Raw genomic sequence first — 11,094 nt, forward strand, 5'->3', positions numbered from 1 at the left:
AGCCCCTGCTAAACTCATTCAATTAGATTTTTACATTTCCCAAGAGGCAACAATTAGCTCACACCAAGTGCCACTTTACAGGTTGCAGATTACAATTGCAGAAGTGGAATGAAATGTTTAATTAGCAGTACACTGCATAGATTCTGGATGAAAATGTAAACATGTTACTCAACGTTATATTCACGTAGTGATGAGGTTGATATTCTTTGCAGATGATTGAAGAAGTTTGAGAGAATTTGTCATGTAGAGTGAATTCAAGCCATTTTTTATCATAGACAGATGCTGTTCTTCTGGTTTGGAGTACCTGGCAGTTAAATACAGGCCTAGCATAGCTTTAGGCTACCACCTTAGTGCTACAAATTCACAACAGAGCGCTATCCTGAAGCAGCCCATGCAGATTTAAAGGCAGTTCTTCTGAAATTTGAACAACACATTAAATATGCTACACCAGACAAGGAAAAATACACCAGGCAGGATTTATTATTTTATTATTTCTTATTATTATTTGATATATTTACTGTTAGACTAGGCTCCCACCTCTCGTTCATCCTTACACTCAGCACCGGCTCCCCACAGGTCTGTGTGTTGAGCCCCCATCTTCTGCGCCCTCTACACTCATGACTGTGCCCCCATCATATTCACCAAACAGCTCTACAGGAGGTGAAACAGCCTACGGGGATGAAAAAAACAAATAAAACAAAAAATTCATAACAGACTCCTGGAAGAACAGTGCAGACCTGGATCTACTATACATCAATGGGGACTGTGTTGAAAGGGTCCCTGCTTTCAGGCTCCCGGACTACCAACAGCACTGAAGTAGTCAAGATGGCACGGCAGCAACTCCATCGAGAGTGTGCTGGTGTACTGTATCTCTGCGTGGTATGCCAGCTGCTCAGCAGCAGACCAGAGAGCCCTTCAGAGGGTCATCAATACCGCCCAGAAGATCATCGGCTGCTCACTGCCCTCTTTGGAGGACTTATTCAGCTCTCACTGCCTCAGTAGAGCAGCCAACAGCAAAACATACTGAAAGACCCATCCCACTCTGGACATCATCTGCTAGACCTGCTGCCCTCTGGAAGACACTTCAGGTCCATCAAATCACAGACAAACAGACTTAAGAACAGCTTCTACTCCAGAGCCAAACACTGACACTGACTGTCTGGGGCCTGTGTGACATACAATATCTACAATTTACAATATTTACAGTTACATTTGTAGAACATCACACACACTCCTACTGCAACTTTGTTATGTGCATATTCATCACTGCTTTACTTGTATATTGGGTCACTGCAATCCAGCAAATGTGCAGTATCCTGAAGTGCAATATCTCAGCTGCTAATAATTGTTCTTTTTTTATTGTATTGTTTTATATCTTATTGTTTTATAGGTTACAGCAAAATTATATATTTTATTTATATATTTAGAACCTTAAATTAGTTTAGTTCAAACTCTTTTCTGTTTTTTAATTGCTGTTTGTTATGCGTGAATTCACCGTCAGGGTTGCTACTCAATTACATCGTACTCTGTGCAATGACAATGATAAATTCTATTCTATTCTATTCTATTCTAATTTAATAATTTCTTATTAAATATACTTGTTCACTTTCTTTCTGAGAGTTATATGAGAGATCGATACCACTCTCATGTCTGTGCGTCATTCAGAAATTATGCTAACCTATCTTAGCATAAAGACTGGAAGCAGGGGGGAAACCCAGTGTTCACAAATATGCCTACCAGCACCTCTGAGGATCACAACTTAGCACCTGTAGCTCGTTTGTTTAATCAGAACCAGGCTTGTTGTTTCCCCTCGCTTAGTCTTTAATCTCTGAAGTCTCTAATCACCTCTTGACTCCAGCTCAGTACACATATGAGATTGATCTGGATGTTTTTTTTGAAACTTCAAATACCTGTCAGTAGGCTACACCATAACTAGGCTGTTTTGTGTAGTGTCTAGTTGTTACCTTTGCCTAATGGTTTATGTCATCTGTAATGTATTTACTATCATAACACTGTTGTTATTTATGCTCTTCTCTTGTTGCTCTTTGAAAAACAGATTCACTGGTTTATCATTACAAACTCATACTGTGCAGCACAACTTAATTTTGAATACTAGTGGAGGTTCAAAGTTTTTATAGATGCCAATTATGCCTGGGAAACATATATAAAATGATGCAAAAAGATGAAATGGTGCAGCCATTAAGAACATGTGGGTTTGAATATGGCATTCAGTGTAAACATCATACAGCTTCAATGAAGAGCTGCAACAAACACAATACTGTAGTATAATGATGGTGTCAGAAAGTGTGGAATAAGATGAGTTTTCCAACCTTAATGTGCACACTTTTGCTGTCTGTTTTTACCTGTTGCTGCTAGCAAACTACTGTAATATTTATCGTATTAATATCATAAACACTGTTAACTGTTTACCCGATAATAAAACTGCGAAGCTCATGTCTCTCCAAGACTGTTGTTAATTGGTTTGATCTCTCCCAGTGAAGAGATAAATCAGGAAATCCAATAACAGTGAAATTAGCTACTGCATAATTTATCTACTGCATAATGCTAAGACAAAAAATTTCACCCAAAATCAACTAAAACTCGAAAACTGCATGTAAGCAATAAGAATATCAGAAAAAAATATATATGGATAAGAGTTTTAACAAGAATAGACTCTTGTTTAGAATGAAAAAAAAAAAGCTTCATGCTCACTCTGAGCTTATTATGAACGCACGGATGTGACAAAGTTTGTATGGTTTCGGGGGATAATCCTTTCGTTTCTCTCTGTAGGTGTCAGGTGATTGACACTAAGCAGAGCGTAACTTAATCCACACGCCGATATGAAACGACTCTACATTGGCACATTGGAATAATGATGAAACAGAAACTCTGACAAAAATAAATTAGTACTTCGTATTTGGTGCAACGGATTACCGAGCTCAGTCAATTTTCATTCTGTGGAAGTTGTTTTTCACACTTTACAAGAATAAATGACTTCTTCTGAAGCTAGAAGAAATGAATCTTGATTTCTCCACCTGCGCTGTGCAGACAACAGCGGGAAGAATATAAAGGGAAGGAGTGACCCGGACGATTGCTATTAACCTGAAATCACAAAAACAAATGCTGATCAAAGAGCTTTTACAGAGAAGTTAGACATAATCGTAAATAAATAAAATTTAAAAAAGTGTAAAGTGTTATCTTCTCAGGTCACAGCCCAAATCTTCCTAATAGGCTGATTTGTAAAAATCATCACATGAGCCGTGATCAAAAATGCTAATCACATTTTCTAATTATGACTAATCTGTAATGTCTGTAATTAAAACATCAGTTTAGTCAGAATTATGCTATTATTGTAAAATGACTGATAAGAGGCAAAGAGCTGTAATGTAATGGATTGAGTTACAGCATGCATATATGTGTGGGTTTATAATCTATTCATCACATTAAGGGGACTCACCTCCCATCTGGAGACAAAAATTCTGTCCTAACAAGGTTTTGCCATTTATTTTAGAGTTAAAGGCTGAAATTTCTGTTACTCCAGATAATCCATATTCTTTTCTGTCAACAGTTCTCACAGCAACTGTTTCCTTTGTGGAAAGTAGTCCCTATGACCCCATGAAGACTATTGACAGTTAGGTTGTAATTTGGGTGAATTAACCCTTTAAAAGTTGGTAAAGGTTAAATATATGACCGGAGTAAGATTAGGGTCTTGAAAGGAAGTCGATTCAACATCTTTCAAATTCAGCACTGGATGTTTGTGTGTGTTTTAATAGATGTCGTTTCAAGTCGTCTAACAAGGAACAAAAAGCTAATAAATGTTACCAGCACTTGAAATAATAACAGCAAACACGATGCCAGTTTGTTCAAAAATGTAGAGAAAATATAGAAGCAGTGAGCCATACTTTGAAGAAACACACACAAAAGGAGTTCAGGATCATTCAGGGTCCAACACCTCCTCACCCAGTACATCTAAGCATTCATCATTCCAGAAACAACTCGCTCTTTCCTGACAAAACAATCTCAACTTAAAGGTTCATTTACTAGTTTTTTAAGAGCTTTGGTCATTCATCATTATCATCATCACGGTCTCATCATTAGAAACAGTTCTGAAAACGCTAGCAAGTGGACCTTGAGTTCAGACAATTTTGTCACATGTACAGTTTACAAGGTAAATTATAAACTTCGGTGAAGTAAGTCTGTGTATCATAAGGTATCAAAGCATATAATAAAAAGAGAAAGTCTATGTTAGTACTAAGGAACCAAATCAAAGGCAACAATAAGAAAATGTTTCCAATTTTCTGTGTCATTTTGGAGATAATCTCTTTATCCATTTTAATTGATGCTTCAGTTGTTGTTGGGTGAAAAGTCAGCACAGCACATGAGCTATAATATCTATTTGTCGTATGTGAAACTAAGATATCAATAAAAACCTACTGTATTGCTTGGCTGCTGAAGAGATTTAAAGTCTGCTATCCTAAACTGTGCTGCTGCATTGATTTCTCACGCTGAGAGCTGTTATCTCCTGCTAATAAAAACATGCTTGTATTTGAAGCATGTTTCCCTAAGTCAACCCAATATTTTAAACCCAACGCTGGAGCTGTATTTTCAAGGTGATGAGAAGCCTATGAGACTGGTGACTGACAGCACAGAGGATTGCTACAGGTGGAAAGTAATTTGGTTTCAGGTGCAGTATATATTACTGTATGTAGTATTTCTTACAGCCTAGGAATTATATCATATTTAAGTCTAAGGTTGGGGTGGTGAAAGGGCCGAAACATGTTTGACTTTCATGCAGGAGGCAGGAGTTCAACTTCGTACCGTAACTACGAACCATGTGTCCCAATCCTAACCTTTCTCTCTAATCTTAACCATACCATTGCTATGCTCAGATATTGTAGAAAGCAAGAATATTAAAAACATTTGCACTGTACATAATCCAGGATTTTGCAGAATCATCCAACATTGACATTCCTGTCTGGTGATAGGCCTGATTTGTAAACATGGATCGACTACAGCAGGAAATTAACTGTGACACTCAAAAACAACAATGACACAGTGGCTGTGATAGTTACTGTAGCAGCTCGTGTCTAATGCCAGTGATATTAGAGCTAGTCTGTCTAGAAAGGTATATCCAACTGTTGCAAAGAGGATGTTGCTGTTCAAGGCTGTCCCCAAAAAATGTATATAAATTGATTATTAATTAATATAACTTGTTTTCCCATTTATGTTGAGTTGGCAAATTTAATTGCTGCCTGGATTATGTTCACAGGAAACATTTTTTTGACTGAATAAAACATTAAATTTATATACCAGGAAGTAGGCGGAGTGGACGGCGGGCGCACAAAATGCAGGACTCTGGCATCGGACACTGAGGGTTTAGGCTAGGGTTAGGGTTATGGTTAGGATTATGGTTAGGGCCAGGGTTAGGATTAGGGTGAGGGTTAGGGTTAGGGTTAAGGTTAGGGCCAGGGTGAGGGTTAGGGTTATGGTTAGGGTTAGGGCCAGGGTTAGGGTTAGGGTTAGGGTTAGGGTGACCTCCTGAGTCCTGCGTGTAGTTATATTTAGGCAACAAAAGCACTTTGGTTAAGGTTAGTTAAAGATCGTGGTTTTGCTTAAATGCTAATAAACATATTAAGGTTAAAGTCTTTTTCCTGTATAACCAAGAGGAAGATCTTACCCTAACCTAAACCAAGTGCTGCCAGTGCTTAACACAACTGTAAAAAAGTTTAATAATGCTGTAGGTTACCATGAGTGGACATTATGCTGCACAGGTGCACTGAACATTTAGTTCAGTGTCAACATTTTTGCAATAAAAGTGTAATTTGGCCAGCATTACATTTCCTGCAAAACTCATGTAACTTCTAGAAGATAAGGTTGTGCTGTTATGCTTTAATTTGAAATTTTCACTTGAGTCCTTTGTGCTGGAAGAATTGTCCTTTGCCATCCAATTGTTTTATGCCATTCAAGGATATCTCATTGTGCTGTAACACATCGTGGGTCCCAGCCTCTATGTGGCTTAGTGTAAGTGTGTATCTGTACTGTGTGTGTAGAATTTGTGTGTCTGTGTGTGAGAGAGAAATAAGAAGAGGTGTTTGTCTTTCCAAAGAGCCTTTTGTGTGTCTATACAAGTAACTGAATACACTCTGTGTGTTTGTGTGTGTGTGTGTGTGTGTGGGTTTATTTGTGTTGTGATTTCAAGAGGCCCTCTCTTGTCTCTTTCTTGACGGTCTAAACTTGTCAGCTGCTGCACTTAGGCAATGAAAGCCTTTGTTAAAACAAACACTAACTGCAAACTATTTCTGCCTCTGGAAACCATGCTGCCTGTTAGTTGAAGGTAAACACATCGTGGGTGTTTTGTACCAGGAACAAATAGCAGATTTCTCTGCTTAGGGCCTTGAAAACAGCTGGGTATTTTTTTTTGTCTCGGTGACAAAGAAGCAGACATTTTTTTTGTTTGTTTGTCTGCGGGAATGGCAAGCGAGAGCATTGTCACACTCACTGGCTGCATCTAATTCTACTAACCCCTGTTCCCATTAAAACACTAGTAGCTAATAGCTTCCATCTGTGCCAGCTAACCAGGTCAGGGAGCCCTTGAGAGATCAGTATGTGTGTGTGAGGGTTGCCTTTTGGTCTCGGGGACCAGAGAGTAACAGCACTGCCACCTTCAGGGACCTCTTCCATTACAATAGAGAAGGATAGATGCTGGTTAATGAGCCTGTGGACCGGCACCGATTCCCGGCCTTTACCCAGAGATGCTAACTGAAGGGGAAAGTGACAGCACGGTTCACTTCTCAAGCACAGATTTCACTAAAAGCGACAAGCCATTAGCGTCGTGATTCTATAAATTGTCACATCTGTCGCGAAGTTGTATGGTAGCTGGTTATTTAATGTAAATACGAGTCATTTCATGTGTGAGGCTTTAAAGGTTGGCTGCTGTGACTAAGTGGCAAGGAACAGGAGTTTTGTTTTGAATGTTTTGAATACATTTTTCAGTGTTGTCTGGTAAGCCTGCTCCGCATCTCTTCAGGTCTCAGTTCGACACAGAAAATAATGTTTTTCACTAGTTGCTATTTAAATAACATTAATGATGCTGCAAGTTGTTTGAAGGCCCTGCACACCCACACAGGTGTTTTTAATTTCCCCGGCTGATTAGACCTCTAGTCAGGTGGAAGTTGGGTGAAGGGAACTGCATGATGTCATGAAACTTTATGTACTGAAAGAATGATAATGATGTAAGTTGTCCCGCCCTAATGGGTGCAACAAACTCAACAGAAAATGTCTATGAAGAGCAGTCCACACAGTGGCTAATCAGGCATGATAATTAAAAAACGCCTAGATAGATGGATTATGGGTGTGAAGGGGCTTTAAAGTAAATTGAGTTTTGGATGTCACTGCTTTGTGGAGAGCTGTAGGACCTGAGGTAAAATGAGGATGTACGTGATCTCACTTTGCCCATAGACTGTATATAAAGATGGATATAGCCATTGGTTTGCATTGTAGCTGGTTTGAAGCCCAGAATTGCTGCTTATGGTCAGCACCATCTTTTACATTTGAAGCCAGGACCTTCCAAATAAGGAGTGCAGAGTTTCCAAAGCCTTTCACACTCTCGAAACACGACGCTACCTCGGACTGAAGTGAAGACTAGCAAGCAGTGCACACTTGGGCTAACATTAGCTATGCGAGCAAATTGTGCTAACACAGTAGGTATCATAATCAAGTAACATTAAACTTAGTGAAATATTGTGACAATAGTTCAATTCAGTTCGAGTCCTGGAGCCGAGGAGAGAAGCAGGTGAGCCAACTGTCAATCACAGCTGTCAATCAACACCCACATGGCAGACGTCAAGTTACTATAAGTCTTCAAATCTTATTAATGGAGCAATTATTTACAAAATGACCACCAGCACACTTATTAGAAGGCCCAAATTTAGAGACTGAGACCATAACGAGTCGATGAAAAAATATTTGACTTGCAAGACGTTGATGCTTTTTGAATGGGAGTCAGTTGGAGCCGTCTGGCACTTCAAGGTATGTCCACATTGACTTCAGACTCAAGCTGTGTTGCAGATTGATTTTGCCACATCAAGCATATTTATATTAGTGTGTTATAATGACTTCATATAGCTGGTATTATAAAAAGGAATTCTCTGCTGATAATGCAAAAAAATAAAAAAATAAAAAAAACATAAGTGACTTTACTTGTATATTCATTGTAATTCCATCAGCCAGCACCTGAATAAGAAGCAGACAGCGCTTCCATGAGAACAGCCTGTTAGATTCATAAAAATGGGTTTTATTGTATGTTTTTTTCCCCCCCAGTGTTAGAAATATTTGTTTCAGGGCTTGGGCTTTGTGTTTGAGAAAAGTGGCCAGTAGGCCTTGAGAGGAGACATTTTTTCAAATGCATTGTTTTCTGAATTCTGCTGAGCATTAGAAAGTTTTGGAAATGACATCTGTGTTTACATTCCTTCTGTCCTTGAATGAGCAGCACAGAGTTTCTTTGGTTTGAATTATTATACTCTAGTGAACTGATTTGGACCCCAGAACAATACCTCTACAGACTGCAACTATGAATAAGGACTTAAACCTGCAGCCTATACATACAAGGAAGTTAGGTGACTGTCCTGTACGATTAACTTTTGTCTGTCATTTGCACTTTAACTGCATAAACACAGTAGAAATTAACATCAAATATGCACACATACATTATTTGTACAGCAGCTGAAGCTGTAGCTAACACCTGGAGAGGTGTAAAATCCATCAAATCTAGATTATGATAATGTAAGAACACATCAACTCTCAGTTGTTGTCACTTCATAATAACGCCTCACATGCCAAACTTCGTCAGCAGGCGATGAAAGCCTCGGGTGTTTGCCCGACGTAACATTTAATCCAAAAATTCATTAAAAGACTTACTTTAAGGCACGGCTCTGTTTGTCAAAGTTTTTTTTTATTGTGTTGTACCCAACACTGCTTCTAAATCCCCTTATTTCCCAAAGTTAATGCTGAGGTTTTGAAACTTCTAAAAAGTATTATTATGTATCCAAAAGTTCTGGTATAGCATATGGATTCCTCTGTGCCGTAGAGCTCCGTTGTTGTCCAAAAACAAGCAAAAACATATCCTTCATTACCATGAACACACACACTGTAGTTTATTTTGACTTGAATCCCTCAAACACTGTCCCGCTGCCAGAAACACTGACTAGCACACCAAACTCACTGTGTAAAATAGTCCCCAACAAATGCCCTATTTACTCCTGTTTGATTAAAGTTTGCTAAGAAACTACAGTACCCCGCTGTTTTAACAAATTATTTAGCCTTTTTTAATAAATGAAAGTATTAAGATTCATGTCTTCATGGCGGTTGAGTGCAACAGGCATGCTAATGCACTGTTGGCTTTGGTCTCTTCATGGGATTTGTGAACACTAACAAAAATAAAGAATATTGCCAGCCTTTTCCTTTAAATACATTGATGAGGTGAATCTATATATATATGTTGTGATGTGATATAGATTTAACAAAATGTAGGTTAGATGACTACTTGCAGATATATTTTTCAGACACAAATGTGTCTTACGAAAATGTGGCTTCAACTTAATGTCACAAATGTTGATGATATTTCAAACATTCAGTACATTTTTCGTAGGGGTGTAAAGATTAACCGAGAGTCAGAGACCACAGATACGACCCAAATTCTGCACTGCACTTGACACACTGAGAGAAATATCGGTTCCACCATGTTCACCGCTGCCTGGCGTTTACATTTGTGGGAGAACCTCACATCTTGCTACTAATTTATGAGGCCATGTGTGCACTGACAGAAAGGAGTATTCAACACGAGGCGAGTAGCTAATGTTACTTCCAACTGACAGCTAGCTCCTCTCGGCTGAAGTGGTTCTCAAAGTGGGGTCCTTGAGGCAAAAAGGAGAATAATTCACCATATTTCACTATGATTCCATCCACAAGTAGCACAATAACAGAATGTATGACTATTTAGGTCATGGGTTCATAATCTTTCTGTAATAAAACATCTCAAAGCCAAAATCTTAACAGATGGGGGACCCTGGGACAAAATCTGATCTTATCAAACGGTATCTAATTTCTGTCAGTTTAGGAATCCTTGACGAGAAAAAAAGTTTGAGAACCGCTGAGCTGTTTCATTAAAATACCAAATTCAGAGGGATGATGCTGCCCCAGAGACCGAGGTAAATAATACACAGTCAGCAGCATTTTAGTGACAAATGGCCTCAGCAAAAAGGTTATCCAGTTCCCCAGTGTTGATGTGGCAGAAGACATACTTTTCCAGAGTGTTTATGATTTAGTAGTTGGAATAATAAATGAAGAAATATGTGTCTAGATGCAAAAACGATGCATATCATTACAGATATATCTGTATTGTCTTTGTATGTATGTGTGTATCTAGATACATATTGAATCATTGGAGATGGAGAGATACACACACCCAATATTTAATTTTTATGCAGCTTTAGTAAGTCCTAAAAACATAAAGACATCTTATTACTTAGATTCTTGTTTCACAGTCTTAAAACCTGTGTTAAAATCCGTGAAGCTTTAATTCTCCACCTTTCATCTCCCGTGTTTTGTTCTGCAGGCTTCCCCTCGTTCCTCTAGTAACGGAGCCGAGGCACAGCGGCTTGTTTCGGCTGCGCGGTGAATCATGAATGCTGACTAAGTCTCTCTTCTTGTTCCACGTTAAGAGTGTCAGACAAATGCACGCGCTAAATGCCTCTTCACTTGTGATCTTAAGTGGTGTGAAGTAGAGGGAACCCCTCACAGAGGCGGATAGCGGTATGAATTATCTGAAATAAGTTGCGTGGTTCCATTCTGTTTGTTTGTGGTTATAGCTTTGAACTGTGCCGGGCTCCTACGGGCTCTCTCAGATACCACCAGTAATGTATTGTTTATGGCACCGGGCCTCAGGCAGACAGAATGATGGATTGAGCCGTTCTGTTTTCTTCTCACAATCCGTCTTCAAAGAAACAAATCGATCTAGAACAGAGAAGTAGGGGGATTGGGGAAAAAAATCACACAAATAGACTTACTTTATGGTGTTTTGATGTTGTGATGTGTTAC

This window comes from Thunnus maccoyii, chromosome 14 (assembly GCF_910596095.1).
Source record: "Thunnus maccoyii chromosome 14, fThuMac1.1, whole genome shotgun sequence".
Lineage (NCBI taxonomy): Eukaryota > Metazoa > Chordata > Actinopteri > Scombriformes > Scombridae > Thunnus > Thunnus maccoyii.